This window comes from Pantherophis guttatus, chromosome 2 (genome assembly GCF_059756535.1).
Source record: "Pantherophis guttatus breed Tessera chromosome 2, ASM5975653v1, whole genome shotgun sequence".
NCBI lineage: Eukaryota > Metazoa > Chordata > Lepidosauria > Squamata > Colubridae > Pantherophis > Pantherophis guttatus.
Window position 1 is genome coordinate 36,478,907 of NC_142064.1, and position 21,289 is coordinate 36,500,195.

Sequence of the window (21,289 nt, forward strand, 5' to 3'; positions counted from 1 at the left end):
ATCAAGTCTGGCAGGAGGGAGATGATATGCATTCTGTTTGCTAAATAATTCCATCTGACAGAACCCAGGTAATGTGTCTTTTCTGCTGTAGCTCCTGCCCTCTAGAAACTCGTGACCTGCAGCCCGGATGCATCACATGCTGACCACACCCACCCCTGTTTTAGCGAGGGGGGAAGTTGCAATACGTCATGTGACGGCAATGTGTCATTGCAAGTTTGATACCCCTGCTCTAGAACATAACTCCCACCCTCACCTGAGGTGAGATTAATCCTATCCATACCAGATTTCCAGAGAACCCTTACAATTTGATTTTTCCAGCAAGCTTGAGGATTCCATGAGAACAGGGAACCTGTGAAAAGACTGTATTGTATTTAGGATGTTTTTCATTCCCCCACAGTTTTAAATTGCATTTATGCTTAATTGTTTTCAATAGTTGTTTATATTTGTTTTTAACTGACTCTTTTGTTGTATGCCATCCAGAGTTACATTTAGTGAGATTGGTGGCTATACAAATTTGCTAAATAAATGAAGAATGAAGAATCATAATAAGTATTTATCTTCTCTGCATTATACAAATTAGGGCTAAGGTAGAATAAGAGCCAACTGATGAATTATGGCTCAAGGGAGAATTGAACTAGGGTTTTCTGGTTCCCAGCTCTGTCTCTGAGACAATAAATCCATTCTTTAGAAGTTGCTCTTTTATCTGGAATAATTTAACAAAGCATCAAGACAGCTTTCCTCCCCGCTTTTAAATTATAAGGATTTGGTAACTTTCCAGCAGTCTCCATTTTTACCGCCACACAGAGCCAATATGGTTTATGTTTTTCTCTCCTTGTACATATATATCCTGGGGAAATGAGGGAGTAAGTTAGGCATTATTAGCCTAACTGTAACTCTAGTCAGAAATTCATCCAGCGCTTGATTTACCATTTCTAGCTATTCCACATTGTAATATAAATTATAGAGGCAAAATGTTGCATTATTTGGGCAGTGCCTCAGTGTGAGGAGCCATGATTACTCATCAGACTGGTCAGAGAGGTGTTCATGATAGACTTCAAAAGGCCAACAGAACAAAATCTAAGAAAATATTACAGCATTAATCCAGCAAAAATAATTTCTTTTGCCTGGATATCATTTGGTGATAAAGTTTCGACTTGAGGACCAGAGCAGTCCTGTCAAGGCAAAATTCATTCATACAGGTGGACTCTAAATTAGCAGCTGGAATTTGAAAAAAAGGTGCGATTTTATTATAAAACAACAGGATTTGGTTATTTATTTGATTTGTGCCACACAAATTTTGGTATGTAGAATAATTGAACATTTTAATAGATTGATCTAGGAACGCATCTGCTAGAAATGCCCTGTAGCTTTGATATTAGATATATCCCATATTTCAAAAATAAAATGAAATATGAGAAATAAGAAATCTACCAGGACCTTCATGTCAATCGACTTTATCCATTAAAGCCAAAAGAAAAGTCTACAATTTAATTTTAGATTCACTTTAAGAATTTTCTGTATTAAAATATGAATCTTACCCCAGTATCTTTTTGGTTTATCACAAGTCCACGAAAGATGGTAAAAAGTTTCTTCTTTGCATTTACATTTCCAACATAAATTTGAAATACCTTTGTACATCTTTTACAATTTATCGAGTGTTAAGTACCAATGATATATCACTGTATATAATTTTTCTTTTAAATTGAAATTTAATGTAAATTTTAAACCTTCACCCACATGTTTTCCCATTGTTCAAGCAGTCTGTTATACTCAAAATTATTTGCATATTGAATCATGCAATGCTTCACATATTCACCCTCCAAATTCAGTTTCAATAATAATTTATAAGTTTTGGCAATAGCATGTTCATCATTAGCACACAATACAATTTCAAATTCATTTTTTACAAAGTCAAACCCATAACTTTTTAAATCTAATTTAAACCTTTCTTTCAGTTGTACATATGTAAACCAGTGACAGACATCTCCTTCTGACACCAACTCTTCTTTGGACTTGAAAGTAGGTTCACTTAGTTTAAAAGTGTTATTTAACCATAGGTCCACCAGTCTGGTCTCGCCATTATTTTTTCCCCTAGAAAAGGCTTCCAGAGGTGACACACAAAGAGGTAGCTTCGTAGAGAACTGTGTTTTATATTTGTTCCAAACCTGTTGTGGCCGCCAGCGGCCTGCGCAGATAGTGGCTGATCCCGATGACGAGGAGGCTGGTGTGGTGTTGCACCAGCAGCCTGCGCAGCCGGTGCTCGCGTCGGACAGCGAGGAGACCAAAGAGGATGTGATGCCAGAGGCAGAGACTCAGCCAGGGCCTTCAGAACCTCTAGAGGCTCTTTCCAGTGGAGAGAGCGAAGTGGAGGAGCCTCTTCTCAATGCTCGGGCACGCAGGGCTGCCAAAAGGCAGGAGTGACTACTCCAAAAGGCAGGAGGAGGAGGTCTACTCGAGAGTAGGGCTTGAGGATAATTGGCCACTCCCTTAGCCTATTTAAGTCACATGCAGCTAGTGCTTTCTTGCTAGAAACAACGGCTCATTACTACAGAGCATCTTGGAGAGCGAGCGACTTCTCATATCTTGTTTTCTGGGCTGGTTGCCAACCTTTATCGGACTTTGTTCTTAATAACTTTGATAAGGACCCTTTGCATGGGAAGCCTGCATTCTTGAAAGGGGTTTGTTTGGAATTAAACAGTGTTTGCGAAGTTTGGTGTGTGTCACATTCTCTGGGAATCCGAAGCTGGGGCAGAACAAAACCTTTAGGAAGGTATGTCTAACAAAGTGATTCTTATAAAGGAGAATATTTGTAGCTCAGGGTTGACATGAGGGGTCCTTGGTGCTCTTTGAGCTTGCTTGATTTTTTGCAGATGTTTCATTACCCAAACTAGGTAACATCATCAGTGGTAATACTAGTACATTAGCACTGACGATCTTACCTAGTTTGGATAATGTAATGTCTACAAGAAATCAAGCAAGCTCAGAGAGCACCAAGGACCCTTCAAAGTGATTCTTAAAATCAACATTGATTTTAATCTTATCATACCATAAGTAGGTATGATTTCCAAATCTTAGTTCATGGCTCTCTTCCCAAATCTCATGTTTTGGAAAGTCACCCACTCTTTCATCCAGACCAGACAGCAGGCATTGAAGTACAATTTCAAATCTCATAAATCCAAACCTCCTCTTCCTTTAGCATTTTGCAGTAGTTTATATCTTATTCTTGGATTTTTTTTCCTTTGCATTTCCTTATCTTTAGAAATGTCATTTTGCTATTGTGTAAATTGAGTGTCAGTTGTCTAAATCAGTAAAATCTGAAATAAAAATAACATCTTTGGTAAAACATTTACTTAATTACAGAGATTCTACCCAATAAGGATAATTGCAAAACACAAATTCCTTGTGTGTACAGTCACACTTGGCCAATAAAAAATTCTATTCTATTCTATTCTATTCTATTCTATTCTATTCTATTCTATTCTATTCTATTCTATTCTATCCTGATAGGTCTTTTTAATATCATTCCACACAGATACAGAACTGTTTTGAAAGTTTATTGTTCCTTAACAAAAAAAAAAATAAGTTAAAGAGATGGTTTATTCACATTACTGTAAAAATGTATATTAAGGTCCTTTGAAAGGATGAGATTGTCAGAAAAAGTATGAAATTACAAGGGATGGGAGGTCCCTTGTAAAAGAAGGGATTGCAAAAGAATGTGATTTTTGGTAGCTCTAACTGGCTGCTAAACTTTGGTGACCGTATCTTCTAATAACCAAGTTCCCTTCATTCACTCATTGATATTTGGGAGCCGGACCACATTATTTAATTCTGTTCTCTTCAGTTTTGCTCTTTGTGGGTGCATTGTGTATCCATATTCAACATCTTGATTTAAGCCTTTAAAACTCTAAATGACCTGGGGCTACTTCATGTGAAAGACTGCCCATGCTTTAAGATCACTATCAGAAGCCAATTCATTGGCCCATTTCAAGGTTACTTAGGTTGATAGATGCTAAGGATAAGTCCTTCTCAGTAGCAACTGCCATAGCCTATGAACATTCTTCCTAAGGGCTCTGCTGTTTATGCCTCCAGTTGCAATATCCTAAAAGGTTTTGAAAAGCCATTGGTTTCACTGGCTTTTAAGAATGATGTGTTCTTGGTCATGCTGTTCTTATGCTTTATTGTACTGGACCTGAAAATGTTGCTTAGGTTAGCTGAATTATAAGCACGCAACTATGTCTGTCCGTTTATCTTTGCTTTAATAGTGATAACATGTCACCATATTTTTTTTAGATTTTGTTTGCTGCATTGTTAGTCCAGAGAAGTAGATGATATTATTAAGATACAGTAAAAAAAAGAATCTCAAATAAATAACCGTATTATCAGCAAGAAAAATGTAGGTACAGATTAAAAATGTAGGAAAAAATCTTGAATATGGCATGACTTAAGGAGAAATTGTGGGAGGGAAGATGTGTTCATTTGATTTCCCAAGGTATTTTTTAGAAGTCCACAGTTCATCCAAGACGGGGGTGATTTTGTAGGAGGAAGTGCCAACTAAACTCCATCTTCAGTATATAAATCAACTTTTGAGCTTGGGACAGAAATTTTGATAGAGGGCACCTGGAAACCCTCATGGGATTCCTTCCAACACTGATGCAACTATGTTTCATACTGCCTAAATTTATTTCTTTTCTACACTTATTAAAGTCCACCAGTAGATGAAATATTGCTGCCAGATTTTGAGAGATTCGCCTCCCACTGTCAAACTGCTTCAGCTTGAAAGTCTTAAAAATAATGACCTTTTACCATGTGTTGATTATAACTTGAGGTTGCAAAAATGTGTCTTTAATTAAGTGTACAATACACTCCACTGCACATTGCATAGGACTTGTTCCATTGAAGAGAAACAGCTTCATTCTGGTTGCTGTTGCAACAGTCAGAAGGATTTTCCTGGGTGAGATCAGACAACTGATGAGGGGTGGGCTTCCAGTGTGGTCTTTTTGGAAAGGGAAGGTGCTACATCCTGAAAGCAGGGAGATTTTCCACTGGGGAATGGTAATCAAGGAAGTCACAAGGCTCTGGAAACACTGCTCTCACAACTAAAAGCTGCTGCAGGATGTGGGAAGATACTGCTTTGGCTCCAAAGTTCCACTTCAATGTTGAAATCAGTGGGATCACCCTCAACACGACTAAATCAATTCTAAATCAATTCCTAATGGGAGGAAGATGAGACTATATTCCAGATTCAGCTGTCTTGTACTCTTCCTTGTATTCTACAAACATTCTACATTTGTGTAGCATTTTCAAGTGTACATATTCCTCCCTTCAACTCTGAACAATTAGACTGTGTTATTATCCTTCATATTGTAAATGTGAATGTTGAGACTAAGATGGAGTGATTTGCCTAAGGCCCTTTTAATGAATCCACACAGAAAAGCAAGATTTGAACTGGAGATGTTTAAATTCAACTATGCAGCCTTTGGCTCATATAGCAATGAAGGAGGGGTGTTAAGATTGAAGGAAACATTTAAGATTAGCACAGGGAATCACCAGTCTAAAAAATTTTAAGATTTGTGTGAAGCAAGAATATTTAAGCTAGTGTAATGTAGTGTAATTAAAACAATGAACCAAGCCATTATATTTTCTATACTTGATGGGTGTTTCCCATCAGCATGATCTTTACATTGGATTGGTCATAGATTAAACCTAGATGCAAAAAGTATGTACATCTTTTAAAATCTGTGATGTAATCATAACACTACTCTATTCATTCTCCAACCTGACATTCTCACTGAAAACAAGTTAATTTGCTCTTAAACCTACTTTATTTAACTGGGAAAGGGAAAAATAGTTAACTTCCTGGCTACTGGCCACATATTTATTTATTAAATTTATATCCTGTAAGGAGCTCCATGCAGCTAACACATTCTCTCCACCATGAGCCTCATAATAATCCTGGGAAGCAGGTTGGACTGAGAGAAAGTGGGGGGGTGTTCCCCCTCATTGGTCCAAGGTCCCCATTATACCCCTCTAGTTTTCCTTGTGGTCCTTCCTCGTGGAAATAGAAAATAACTCTAAATATACGATCACTAGGAAGACCAGAGAACAAGGCGTACACACACACACACACACACACACACCTCTGTAACAAATAAGCATATTGGTGTGTGTGTGTGAGAATTCCATATTTTTCTACACAGTAATCAACACTGCTAAATTGAATTGGGCTTTATCTATATATATTTCAATTTGGATGATTCTGCCCAATCCAAATAGTTCACAACAATAAAATAAACTTTTTAAATAAAGAAAATACAGAAAATCAACCAAACCAAGTAACAAAAATATAACTACATCACCAATCATAACATGGCAACCCAATAACAACAAAGCAAACCTAAAACATCCTAAACAGGCAAGTCCCAATGCCTGGATAAGTAGTTTTTTTGTATAGGATTTCAGCCTGAGCTTAAATCTCTCCCTCCCTCCCTCCCTCTCTCTCTCTCTGCCTTATTTATGAAACTGCATCTATTAGATATGTGAAATTTGTAAACAATTCTACAATACTGTGACCTTTCTTTCACTTGTTAACAAGCTAAAGATGCAGCTTTTCTCTACCCTGAACAACGCCTTTGTCTTTTCTGAACCATCTTGAAATAAAAGCTGAAATGCTCAGTGTTCCATGAGACTCTTTCTGTGTTCTCCAAATAACCTCCGATGTCGCCTGGGTCATTTCACGCAATATTTGAGTGCATCCAACAAATGATTTCATAACCTTGTTGCTCCAGAGTTGCCTATGGTCCAGCACACTTGATTACTTCAGCTGCTGGCAGTTGAGGTATAAATTTTTTTTCAGAGAGCTGCAGATTCTAGAAACCTGTGAAAATATGGAGAAGTTGTTGCTGGAACTCAGAAACTGCACTGAATCAGCTCTCCTCTGGCCTTGCAGTTCAAGAAATGGATGGCGAATGAATGGAGGGCAAATACTTCAGCTGGGTAAAAGTGATGAGACAGACACACATGAGAACTGGAATTAACACGTTAGCCCTTCAAGTTAACAAACTTGTAATGTTGAACGTATTAATCCCCTCATTCCTTTTACTCTCCAGAAAACTAGAGAAGCTCTGTTCTGAAACATTTACCTCATTCTGTGAGCTCAGGTATATTTTATATGCTGGTTGTTTCCAAACAGCTTTCAAATAATAAAATGGTTGTCTGGATATTAAGGAAATTAAACACACATACAACGAAGAAGTATAAACTCCATAAAATAGCAATCTAAAGGCTCTTCCCCCCCCCAGACACACACCTGGCAATTCATGGCATAGCCTCAATATATTCATAGGCATGAAATAAAGCTTTACTCCGTAATTCTGACAACACTATGGAAGAACAGTTGAAAGGTGTGTAAAATTTGCCATCCATCATCTTGATGGAAAACCCAGGTGGTTGTAATGATTTTAAACAGGCAACTGAGGTAGGAGAGGGATTAGAAATGGAGACACTCAGTTTCACATTCTGATAGTTTTCTGCTGGTCCAAGAATGGCTAAAGAGCATTCAGAATTAAGTTTTTAAAAAGATCATCATGCCTAAAATCCTTTTCAAAGCAGAACAGTTCTTAAAGCTCACCTACAGTACTGAAATGTGAGAAGAATGAACATTTGATGAATGTCTCTGGGCAGAACGTTTTGAAGATTGGTACTTTCATTGAGAAGGTCCTATCTGGTGCCATTGCCTGCACAGCCAGCAAGTGATGGCATAAATCATACAATTGTTGATCAGCCTGGGAGAGTTTTATATATACAGGACTGGGAAAATCTGTTGGGGACATGTCAAGCAGTAGGTAGAGGCAAAAATGGGTAGAACAACTTTTCTTATTTCTTTGGTGGTCCCATTTTTCTTGGGCAAGGACACATAAGGATACATAAACTGTAATTAATTTGCAGATTGATTACATTCAGATTGTAGATTGCATTCAGCTCCAGTTCTTTTTCATGGTCTATAGTTCTCCCACCAATTTTCTCATTAAATTCCCCTGGGGTAACAGCAAAAATCAGAAGTATTGTTTCCCACTGTTTTTATGTGGGATCTAAAACCAACTGGACACAGTGCATTAAAAAAAATAAACCAGCGTGCCAAAAAGTGTTTTGATTGTGTCTCGCACGGTCAACCTGAGAATGTAATTCAGTCATTCATAAATGTCCCTTTTTTCCGTCTTTCTTATCTACAGTACATTCTAGTATACTGCTAGGGCACAGGAGATAATTCTTCTTAGCTGATGGGTTGCCAAATGCATAACAGCTTAGGCTAAGATCACCCTCCAAAAATAATACTGTAATGCAGAAGTTCCTAACAACCAACGGCTCCTTGCCCTTGTCCCAAACAGATGCCACTTTTTTCAAACCCATTATTATAAACATTTGATTCAGATAAAAGAAAGGAAAAAAAGAGAAGCTAGAATATATGAATGAGAAATCCAGCAACCCCCATCCTCCCGAATAAGAATTATACATAAACATGACAGGAGAACCACCAGATTGAGAATGTCCAACAGGTATCAACTACCGGTCTTTCAGCAAACACAAATGATGCTTTCAAGGAAGATTTATTTCTTGGAACCAGTACAGTAAATTTCTAAATTTGTGTGTAGGTACCAGCCTCAGAGTGAAGTGTGTTAATGCTAGGTTTGGATGTGAGGGTGATCTGGCTGAGACATCTGTCACCCCATTGATTGCCATGGTTGATTCGGCTGATCTGGCTGGCTAGGCGGGTGTCCCCTTCCTCCCTCACCACTCCATGTGCACCCCTCCCTAAGCTGCACACTCGGTGGAAGAGGACGACCATCCTAGATAGAAGGAGTGTACTGATCTTCGGTCAAGGGTATACGATAGCTGCGCTCCCCTGCTAGAACCTCCAAACAAGCTCAAGATGCTAGGTTTGATTCAGCACACTGGGAAAGAAGGATATGGAGATCTATTTCATACCTTAAAGAGTGACAGATGTCCCATCACTTATTACATGTGCTCTTTTTTATCAACTGAGGGCTAATTCTGCTGACTGCCAAGGATTCAATCCTCATTGGTTCAAGGTTGACTCGGCCTTCCATCCTTCTGAGGTTGGTAAAATGAGGACCCAGAATGTTGGGGGCAATATGCTGAATCTGTAAATCATTAGAGAGGGCTAAAGCACAGTAAAGCACTGTGAAGTGGTATATAAGTCTAAGTGCTATTGCCCAAAGAGCTGCTGACTCTACAGAGGAATTATTTAGTCTGTCATCTGCACCTCTATAACTGTCTGGTTTGGCTCTGCAACCCAACAAGACAGACACAAATTTCAGGGGATAATTAGAACTGCAGAAAAAACAATTGCTTCCAACCTGCCTTCCATTAAGGACCTGTATACTGCACAAGTCAAAAAGAGGGCTGTGAAAATATTTATAGACCCCTCACATCCTGGACATAAACTGTTTCAACTCCTACCCTCAAAACGACGCTATAGAGCACTGCACACCAGAACAACTAGACACAAGAACAGTTTTTTCCCGAATGCCATCACTCTGCTAAACAAATAATTCCCTCAACACTGTCAAACTATTTACTAAGTCTGCACTACTATTAATCTTCCCATTGTTTTCACCACCCATCTCCTTCTACTTATGACGTATGATTTATATATCCTTACAATTTATACTGATATTGTTTCCTGATTGCTTATTTGTACCCTATGACTATCATTAAGTGTTGTACCTTATGATTCTTGATTAATGTATCTTTTCTTTTTATGTACACTGAGAGCATATGCACCAAAGACAAATTCCTTGTGTGTCCAATCACACTTGGCCAATAAAAAATTCTATTCTATTCTCTCCTATTCTATTGCTTTCTGTATGATCTGCTGACTGGAAGTTCTGAGAGATATCATTCTAAAACCAGGCAAAGTAGCCTATTAAGCACCAAAGCTGTTAAATGCAGAAAATTCTATTTCAATTTGTTTGCACAACTGAGAACTCATTTCACCAATTGGTTGACTAATAATTGGCTAATATAATAATAATAATAATAATAATAATAATAATAATAATAATAATAATAATAATAGTTAAGAAGATACTTGGTCAATACCTAGGATGCTGGCAGCAACCCGTATCAACCATCAGTGCCAGTCAATAATATTTGTGATATATTTTTAAATGTTCAGTTGACTTGAGTTCCATGTTTAATGAATAAAAGTTAATAATAGTAATAAATAGATTCAGGAAACCAGGATGATGGTGATGGCAATTGTTCCAGGAGATGTTATTGTATTTAAACTATCAGACTGAAGCACCCTGTATACCGATAGCCGTGCTCTGATTAATGGACACCAGATTGCTCCCTTTCCCCCAATCACCCTTATCAAAAATAGCTACTTTGCCTTTGCTAATAGCTGTAAAAATATACCAATCTTGCCAGAATAGCAGGAAAGGAAGAGAAAGTTCAAATCTCTCCCTTCTCATCAGCTTCCCTGATCAAGATAATTGTTTCCTGTATGCTATGGGAAGACGAGCATATCTCCCAGGGATCTGGTGGACAAGTAAAAATTTCCCACAAGCACAGATCATTTGAATTCTCCCTTCCACGTCACATGGGGCCTTTGTAACCTATTGCCTAAGTGGAAAGATACCGGAAATTGTATTTTTTAAAAACTCTGGTTCCCCCCCGATTGTTATGTATTAATTTGTAAAGAAATGATATTATCATAATCACCGTGATCATCATCAAAACTAAAAGTCATGAGTTTTCCATATGTGCTCTAATCTTTGCCATAATACTTTCAATCCAAAAAAAAAAAAAAGGAAGTCATACTGAAATTAAGATGGAATGAAAGAATGGCTGGACTCCAAAGAAGTGCTTCATTTTGAAGATTTGGGAATCTAAGCATCCTTTCAAAGTTATATTATGGTACTACACAGCTTTTCACTACTAGCTGAAGCAGCCTTTGGTGCCTTTGTGCAGAAGACTCCTTCTTCCATCTATTGGAAAAGCAGGTAATAGTTTTGAGGACGTACAAAAAGATGCAAAGGGAATCATGGAGATGTAAACTGCTTCATTTCTTCCATACCATGAGAAGAATGGTCATATCTCTGCACAAATCAGATTCAAGACACTTCACAAAGTCTACTGGGCCTACAAACTGGGTTGGCAAACATCAGTGCTCAGCCTTCGTGACTTCATTGGATTCAAAATGGTGCTATAAGCAACTATCTTTTTAAATGAGTGTTATACATGAATGCAAGACTTGTAAAAGTGGGGGAGCAGGACTTGGAACGTACACTTGCAGATATCATTTTGACTTTTTTAGTAGTGCCCCACGTAGATGTCCCTGGAATTCAAATTCTGTTCTATGCTTGGCAGTCTCTTGGCAGGGAAAGAGTGGGAAAGTGTACATATTAGTGTGTGTGTGTGTGTGTGAGAGAGAGAGAGAGAGAGAGACAGAGAGAGAGAGAGAGAGAGGAAGAGAGAAAGAGGGAGGGAGAGAGGGAGGAGGGTGTGAGAGGGAGAGGGGGGGAAAGAGGGAGGGAGGGGAGGAGAGAGAGAGAGGGAGGGAGGGAGAGAGAGGGGGGGAGGGGGGTCAGAAGGAACAGAGAATAAAATGACCAGGCACCTAACACTGCCAATGGCTCCTGCTAGCCCACAAAACAAGAAAAGATTCCCTACTCTTCCTTAACCACCAAGAGCCTGTCAGATTGTGGAAGGGTATAAATGCAATAAATAATTAAGATAAAGCATTGTGGTAAAAAGATAGAGGTGATTAAGAGTTTAACAAGCACTGAGTGGGAGAGAAAAATTTGCCAAAAATGCAATTCTCAACTCTTCCGTAAGCCTACAATAAGTGTCCCACTACAGAGATTCATTTAACCTCAGTCCTTCCTCATTGAAGCACAAGCTTGAAAATAGATTTTAAAGGCTGTATAAAGGAGGAAATTTAAACTACATGCTAACAGGAATAGCAGATTTATTCTTATAACCACTTTTTTGAACTAGTGTTGCTTTGGCAGCAGCTTCAGTGACCTCCCACCTCCTTCTTCAGGCTGCTTCAAGCTTCTTTTTCTCCTTTTCCAGGCAGATCATGCCAAGAGATTTATGAGCAAGTGGTTTGCTCTCACCATTAGTACGCTACTTCTGCCTGATTCCTGGCAGTGCCTGGCAGAAGACATCTTGGCATCCAGCCTGAAGTCAAAATGCCTGAAGAGTTATCAGCAAAGGGCAATAAATTATTTGGTCACAAATCATTTATTAGATACTGACTGAAAGCAAAGTTCCAGCGAAGAGCCAAAACAAGCAACACAGATGGACACTCCATCCTGCTGTGCTTCTCCTTTGACTCAAGAGCAGAGTGAACCAGGCAGTTTTCTACATGGGTATCTCCCATGACCCTGCTACACTTCTGCTACTTAAGAAATCTTTCAGTTTTCTTCTTAGCAATAACGATAGCATTTAGACTTATATACCGCTTCACGGTGCTTTTACAGCCCTCTCTAAGCAGTTTACAGAGTCAGCATAATTGGCCCCAACAATTTGAATTCTCATTTTACCCACCTCGGACGGATGGAAGGCTGAGTCAACCTTGAGCCTGGTGAGATTTGAATTGCCAAATTGCAGGTAGCCGGCAGGCAGCAAAAGTAGCCTGCAGTACTGCACTCTAACCACTGCACTACCATGGCCAGTAAATGCTGATTCTCCCACTCAAGGGATCTTTAAGATTCACAATGTATGTCCAGAATGTGAGAGTTGACATTTGTCTGCTTTTGGGCTCAAATTTGTCTGCTTTCGGGCTAAGATTTCTGGGCAAACTCATTTCCAGTCAAATAAACCTAAATTCATACAGGGGTGCGTTTTTTAAATTACTTATTTATTAAATTTATATGCTGCCCATCTCACTGTATATGAACAGCTATGAATAAGTGTGTTCGTGGGGTGGGAAGAGACTTGTGGCATGGGGATGAATAAATGGAATGGAATAAGATGGAAAAGTTTGTGAATGACTAATGGGGATTATGAACAAAACTCTACAACTTTTTTTGTAGGTTACAATTGTAAAATCAGGGGCCCATCTCAGCCCATCAATGTGTGAAATACCTTCAAAGAGTTCTGTGTGGCCAATATGACTGCCCCCTCCATACGTTGCCAGTCCTTATTTAGGTGAGACTCCTTTTTAATTGCTGCTCTTTTTTCTGTCCAGCTTCTCTGCCCAATAGTGAATAAATAAGAAGCTTTCTTTGTCCTTGCAATTCACCAATATATTAACCCGATTAACAGTATGTCTTGGCTAGTTCTATGTTTTATTCTGCAGATGATCTAACCTGTAGATGTTCACTATTTACTATTAAATAGTACATTTAGGACTACAGTTTAAGGCATGGAGTATTTTATAGCCATCTGTTATGATCTCCATAAAAAAATATTGGAGCTTTAATTATGGATGTTGTCCCCTGTGGGTACTTCTCAATATCTTCCAGATGGAGAAGACCTATTGCATGTAAAGAAGCTATCTTTTGAAGCCACTTTCTAATTTAATTGGTAATACAGTCGGACAAAAGTATAAACTATATTCTCCTCTGGGATATAGGACTGAAGTGTAAATTACTAATGAGCCAATCATGCTGCCTTTAGTCCTACAATAGCATAAAAGTCATAAAAAGCCACCCACAAACAGCTAAATATTATCATATTTTCTATCTTTTCATTTCAGAACCAAATGCTGATTTCTAAGAAGATCACAAAAAGAACACCAGAAAGAAGCTCTACGTTTTTCTATGTTCTGGCAGAATCACTCTTGCCTCCAAAGCTCAAATAGAAAGTAAGAAACTAAATTGAATTCACAAAAAGGAGTGAAAGTACAGTAGGTGGAATTCTTCAGGTGTGAAGGAAGGCAACACATCTCTAACAAGAAATTTCAAAATCAGAAGAAAGCAATGGAAAATCATTTTTGTATTGTCACCAAGATACCTTTGAAACTTGATTGAAACATTTAGACAAGTTTAGGATCCTTAGGTTGGAAACATTTTTTTTCTATTTCAGCAAGGAATACAAGTACAGGTAGTCCTCAACTTACAACCACAATTGAACCCAAAATTTCTGTTGCTAAGTGAAACATTTGTTAAGTGAGTTTTGTCCCATTTTACGACTTTTCTTGCCACAGTTTTTAACTGCAGTTGGTAAATTAGTAACACAGTTGTTAAGTGATCCCGGGACACTGCAACCATCATAAATATGAACCAGTTGCCAAGCATCTGAATTTTGATCATGTGACTATGGGGGTGATATTGCAATGGTCGTTAGTATGAAAACGGTCATAAGTCACTTTTCTCAGTGACTTTGTAACATTAAACCATCACTAAATGAGCAGTTGTAAATCAAGGATTACCTTAGACGATGATCTAGAAAAAAAGTACTATGCTTAGCTAAGCTGAGGGAAATAGAAGTTGGGGTTAATGAATAAATGATCAGTGGAATGTTCTTGGAAGAGATGTAGGTTATTGTCAGAGACAGGCTGAAATGATGGGCATTTGTCCATTCGGTCACTAGGGGTCAGGCTGGGCTCAATGATATGCATCTAATTATTTGCATAACCTATTAAATCACAAGCTATTCATCACAATTTAGTTTTGGGACATATTTTATGAAATTAAATCAATGAGGTTCATGCATAATTTCTATGAAATCCAGAAAACTGAATAAACTATGGGTCAAATAAACCTAGGCAAATATGTCATTAAAACACAACCAATGAATATTATAGCTCAACAACAAACTGACAATAAGAGCAAATTTCAATCCCCCTGAAATTACCTTACTTTAAAACTAAACTGGACAGCCAATTTGGTGTAGTGGTTAAGGTGCTGGCCTAGAAATTGTGACTTCTACTCCTACCTTAGATAAGAAAGCTATCTGGATGACCTTGGGTCAGTCACTCTCTCTCAGCCCAACCCACTTCACAGGGTTGTTGTTATAGGGAAGGGGTATCAAACTGGCAGCTGGCAGACCGAATGCATTATGCACAGGCCACGCCCACCCCAGCTCTGCAAAAGGAAAAAATTCCACGGTACGTCAGGTGACAGCAATGTGACATGACGAGTTTGACACCTGTGTTATAGGGAAATTAGGAGCTGGATAGAATGGTATGTTGGGTGCCTTGAATTATTTAAAAAAATAATAAAGGTGGATAAAAATATAATAAATAAATAAATAAAACTTGAAAACCTATTAGTTTTTATAGCTATTTCTTATCAATAAACCAATCTGATATGCAAAGAAATGTGTGGAATAAAAAATTAGAGGTTCCTATATTTTCTAGCTCTAGCCAATGACAGACCATCTTCTATAGCAAGATTGTCAATGGACTTCAAATTATGACTTATACTACAAAAAAATAATATTTAGAATTTACTGGACTCCATTATGTTTGCATAGAAAAGGACTGTCAAAAACAGCATTTTGTTGGAGGTTTAATAAGGATAATGCTTTTTTGAAAGACGTTTTTATACAATGTCCTACATGTACTAAGGAAAAAGTAGTGATGATATAAATATAAGTGTGCAACAAAAGCTAAAATTTTCATAGGATAATATTCTATGAACTATATACCTATACTTGGAATTTGACAACTCAATGTAAATATGTTCTCCGTGCCTTTATGATGACTAAAAGACTGATACTGCAGCATTGGAAAAATAAATATATGGTCCCATTTACTCAATGAATTGGAGACTAATTATACTTGCCACCTATATGCAGATTGCCTATTGATGTTGTAGACATTGTATGGACAAATATAATGAAAGTTGTGACTTATTTAAACAAAAAGATCAGGTTAGAAAAAACATGATAACTATATAAATTATATTATATATATACATGCGCTTGAATAACTGCATTAATAAGTCTAGTTAGAAATGTAACCAAATTCTACATTAAAATTATACATTTTTTAATTTGTTGTATTTTTTCACTTTATTAAAAATACTTTCTACGGGTTTTTTTGACAATGAATTTTTATCATAATTATTTTTGTGTTTTGTTTTTCTGTTTTGTCATTATTATTTTAAAAGCAATAAAAAGTAAATTAAGAAAACATTTGTTTATTAAGACTAATATGCAAAATTGCTGAATTTCTTAGCTACCAGATTTCACTCCTTTGACCATAACAATTAGGTGATTAGGTGGTCATCCCAATCAAGCCACAGTTCCCTGTTTTTCAGTCTTTATATAATCAGCAAGATACCTGCTTTATTAATATAATGGTTCCTCGTCTATCTTGTGATTATAGAGATGATTAATTGACTCTGTGAACATACAAAGCAGGGGTAGGTTCTACTTACCTTTACTACCAGTCTGCAGTGGAGCCACGCACGCACACTTCTGCACAAAAGCTTCCTGATGACGTCCAGGTCGGTGGGTGGAGCCACCCACCGGTTTTACTACCGGTTCTTGTGAACCGGTCCAAACCAGGGGCAACCCACCACTGATACAAAGCCACATGACCTGGTCAGTCCAATTGTGTGTTGGACTCAATATTGTTTATGATGATCCCCATTTTCAGATAAGAGTATTCCAACATTGTGTTATTTTCTCCTTTTAAGCAGTGTGCCTTGTCTAAACCCTTAGAGTCCCATGTAAGCTGCAATCTTTTTGAAGGTCTCAGAGCTTCCACAACAACTTTACTCAATTGTTATTTTTAACGTAACAGAACTGATTTTAAAAAGATCGAGAATAGTCATATTAATTGTATTTAATTCATTTAAATTGCCTTGAAATTAAGTGAAGGACATTTTGTCTTTGTAGTATGTACCCTTTTTTTTTTTTTTTTTTTGCTTCAGTTATACTTTGAAACATGACTCTAGAAATGCCACTGCTGGATCACTGTTGGCCCTAAGAAAGGCTTTTTTAAAAAAAAAGCTGAACAGGTAATAATTTCTGAATACAAAGCATATGCTCTTCCAGTGAGTTACGATCCCAACCTGCCTCATTAGTCTTTAATTCTATTCAGTGTAACCAACTGAAGTTCGTCGCATAAGAGTTGTAGGATTGCACTGTTTGCTTATACTGATCTGAAACTATTGTGCTAAAAACATGAAAGATACTACCTACTTTTTAATCCCCATGGCAACAGAGCAGTGGAGTGATTCACTGCCTTGAGACTGTGTGTCTAAAAGGCATAGAATGGGCTAGGAAAAGAAAAAAGTGTCGAATAAATCCTAGAAAAATAAATTGTGATATTCTTAGTAGCATAAACCCTTTTCTGAATAATTTTTCCACCTTTTTCTTTATCTCTTTCCAACTCACATTTTTAGAATTTTCTCCTCCCCAGTTAAACATCTCTATCAGAGCTGAAAGAGCAGTAGATTGCCACCTTGAAATGTTTGCTTCCCTAGCCTAGCCCATCAGTTATTGACTCAGTCTAGCTGAAATAACTTGATTCCCTTAGAGGATTCATGTCAAATGCACAAAATGTTTCTAATTGTGCCCCAGAGTGGCTGTAGAATAATCTGAACTTCTTAGTTGGCTTCTCATTCCAAAGGATTTCTGTGTCTGTTCTTGGCAAAATAGTCCAGAAAGGTGTTCTCTCCCAAAACAGTCCTTAATAAAAATTGACCAGTGGTCTCTTTATTGTGTGTATGTATGTGTCTTCAAGTCAGTTTTGGACTCCAGATGACTTCCTGGATAAGGCCCTTTAGTTTTCTTGGCAAGATTTTGGGAATGGTTAACCATTGCCTGTTTCCTAGGATAGAGAGAAAGAGGGAGGGAGGGAGAGAAGGAGGGAGAGAGGGAGAGACAGACAGACAGACAGACTGGGTCAGGGTCACCCAGATGGCTTTATATCTATGGCAGTACTAAAACTCACAATGTCCCAGTTTCTAGGCTGATGCCTTAATCCCTGGCTCTTAGTGGTGTCCTATTCTGGCCTTTTGGGGAGTGAGGACTTTGCGAAAGCTTTGAGAAATAAGTAGATAATGGTTTGTTTGCATTTTCCTCCCAGAGAAAATCAACCAGGTGGCTCTAGCTAAGTAAGTTACAAATTCTGCTTTTCACTTCAAACAAATATAGATGTTTCCAGCTGTTTTCCTGCATGTGTGCTTACTGGTGGAACAACAGACAGCAATGATAATGGGCATTGAAGAAATGTGCGCAGCACAACTTTCCTGAGTGTTACAAATGACCACGTGCTTACAACACGTTCTTTTAAGGCCACCCAAATGCAATCTGGCAGCAGAAATAGCAGGAAAAAACCTCCTACTCACCAGACTTGAGGACAGCCTCAAATCTGAAACACATTTAGCAAATGTTGTCACTAGATTCCAAGATTCATGCCAGGCCTTTGATAACTTCAGGCAATCTCTTCTGGCCTGGGTTGTTTCTGCAGGGAATCAGAAGAGGGAATCAGAAGAGTCGCAGGGCAGGGGAGTAATCCAGGTTTATGATCCCAGGATTCGACAGTGGTGAGGCTTCTTACTAAAAGAAGCAACCACTATGAAACTGTTCTGTCCATCCATGGCAAATGAGTTAAATCCCCTCTGATAAAGCCACTGTAAAAAAAAAAATCAATTCCTAAAGTTATAGCTTTTATCATGAGGATCTATGGATGAAAACAGTTTTTGTAAACCCAGTGAAACGGCTGCTGCCACAGTGGTTTCACAACTAAAGCAACAGAACAGCTGGTTAACACAATTTGGAAAAGCCCAAGAAAGCCCATACTTCAGAAGCCGTGCTTCAGAAGACCCTTGTTTTCTCTTGTCTTCTTCCTACATCATATATTAAATTTGTAATGTAGACACTGGAATTGTTTTTGTGAAGATGATTAGGCATTTTGTAAAATGATTATCAGAAGTATTAGTGTAGTATAGTGTAGTGTAGTGTAGTGTAGTGTAGTGTAGTGTAGTGTAGTAATAGCATAGCATAGCATAGCATAGCATAGCATAGCATAGCATAGCATAGCATAGCATAGCATAGCATAGCATAGCATAGCATAGATCAGGGGTCTCCAACCTTGGCAACTTTAAGACTTGTGGACAAGTGTTTGCTCATCCAACACAACTTTAATGATGGCAAAGAACCTGATGGTGACTAGGAAATGACACTGAGAGCATCTCCTTCACAGTCCAGGATAGCAATGCACTGAATATTTGGGTAATATCAACATACTGCTGATATGGCACCTCATATCATAGATGCCCTCTCCCAGAAGCTTCATTTAGAAATCAAAGAACAGGAGAAAGTCTTTAATCCTGCTGTCTCAGCAGAGTGAGGAAAATCCTTAGGGATGATTCACACCCTGGACAGCATTTCTTCATTCTCCTACCATCGGGCAGGAGATATAGCCAGCTGAACAAATAGGCTGAAAAATAGCTTTTATCCATGGGCTGTCAGACTTTTAAATGCAACATAACACCACAATCAGCCTTAATGTGATAGACTTACAGTGCCAGTGTAACACGCAACATGTATATAACATGTAATATAATATATATGTATGTATCTGGAAATGTGTGCTAGTTTATTACTTATTTGGATTGAGGGATTTCTTTTTTATTTATTGATTTATTGAGATGGATTCTGTGTTCTTGGGTGAGCTGCACCAAGGGAGGCTCATTCAATTTTATTGTACACATGTTGTGCATTGACAATAAAGGTTTGAATTTGAAAAAGAGAATTGTTTTCTTTCTTTTCATGACCCTGTAATCCCTTTTATCAGGGTGGAGTCAGGATGACTGAAAGGAGCTGAACATTTACTGGCCGGATGTCTTTCCTGACTCCTATGTGGAGTTTGCAGCAGAAATTTTCTCTTCGCACCCTGATAGAGAAATATCTGTCACTGTCTAAGATTGAACTCTCAACTTTCAGAGTGGGAGATGAGTCACCTCTAGGGCACCACACCACTAGGAGAAAGAGAATTCACCCCGTGATATCCCACAACATTTAAGGGCAACATGCCAATCTCTCCCCCTCATTACAGAGAGGAATTGTCCGCTAAGGAAATGTGGAACCACTGCAGAACAAAAAATAAAAAGGACAAATATGGGGGGGGGTGTTATTGGCAAAGTAGACACCCTGATGTCCTTATATACAAAAATCATTATTGTTCCAAAATGTGCACTTTTGGAACATCAATGGAGCTCACCATAGACAGAATAGTTATTTTTTCATACTTACTTGCAAATTGTACATAACAAAGTTTGCTGAGATCAAGTTTCATGCACTCTCACATTTAGTTGCTTCTTTAGCAATACTTACAATTTTTCTCTGAAGTCCACAAATTCAACAAGTATTCATTATCATCTAGACTTTCTGTTCTTCAATCACCCTTACAAATTTATTCCTTGCATATTTTTGTTTTATATTATGGTTATAGAGGGGATCTTTGGCTTTCTGGTAACAAACATATTAAATGTCCACTTTGTTAGCAGTATAAACAGGTAGTGTTATATCATTAGGAACTTTCTTCTTGACCACATCCATGTAACTGCTTAGAATCACCTGAACTGTGAGATGGCAAATATTTGATAAATAATGTCATGCCATGTCATGCAAGGTGAGGTAGGGTGAAGTGAGAAGAGAAGGGGAGGGGAGGGGAGGGGAGGGGAGGAGAGGAGAGAAGAGAAGAGAAGAGAAGAGAAGAGAAGAGAAGAGAAGAGAAGAGAAGAGAAGAGAAGAGAAGAGAAGAGAAGAGAAGAGAAGAGATAAAATAAATCCAAGGTAAATGCTTTATCCAATGTTAGATCTTCCTGCTGTAGAAGTTTACAGTACTCCACCTGTTTTGTGACTTTTCCATCAATTTTTCCATCACCTGATCTCAGTTGAATCTGTCTCTTATTTGCCATGCTCACATGATTTAGCTAATTTGCTAAGAGCATTAATGTATGGATTTATTTATTCATTCATTGCATGGCTGTATTCTGTGCCCAGTCAAGCCATTCTCTTGCATTCATTTCCTTTGGAGTGAAATACTTACGCAAAACAGCTTTTTTTCCTAATGGACTTGGAGGAAAAAAAAAACCATTTACTTGAATTCCCAAGCAAGACATTATTATAGCTTTTTGGATAGTCTCTTCTTGTCCAACTTTGAGGGCAACTATTTTATCCTGAATATTTAACTATTCAGAAGTTGGGAAGCAACAAGACTAGAGTGCACCATGCTAATGGAATGTTCCCTAATCTTATCTTCATTGCCAACTGATATATTTTTTCTTAGAGGGTTTTTAACACAGAATCTATAGCAGGGGTATCAAACTGGTGGCCTGTGGGCCAGATGTGT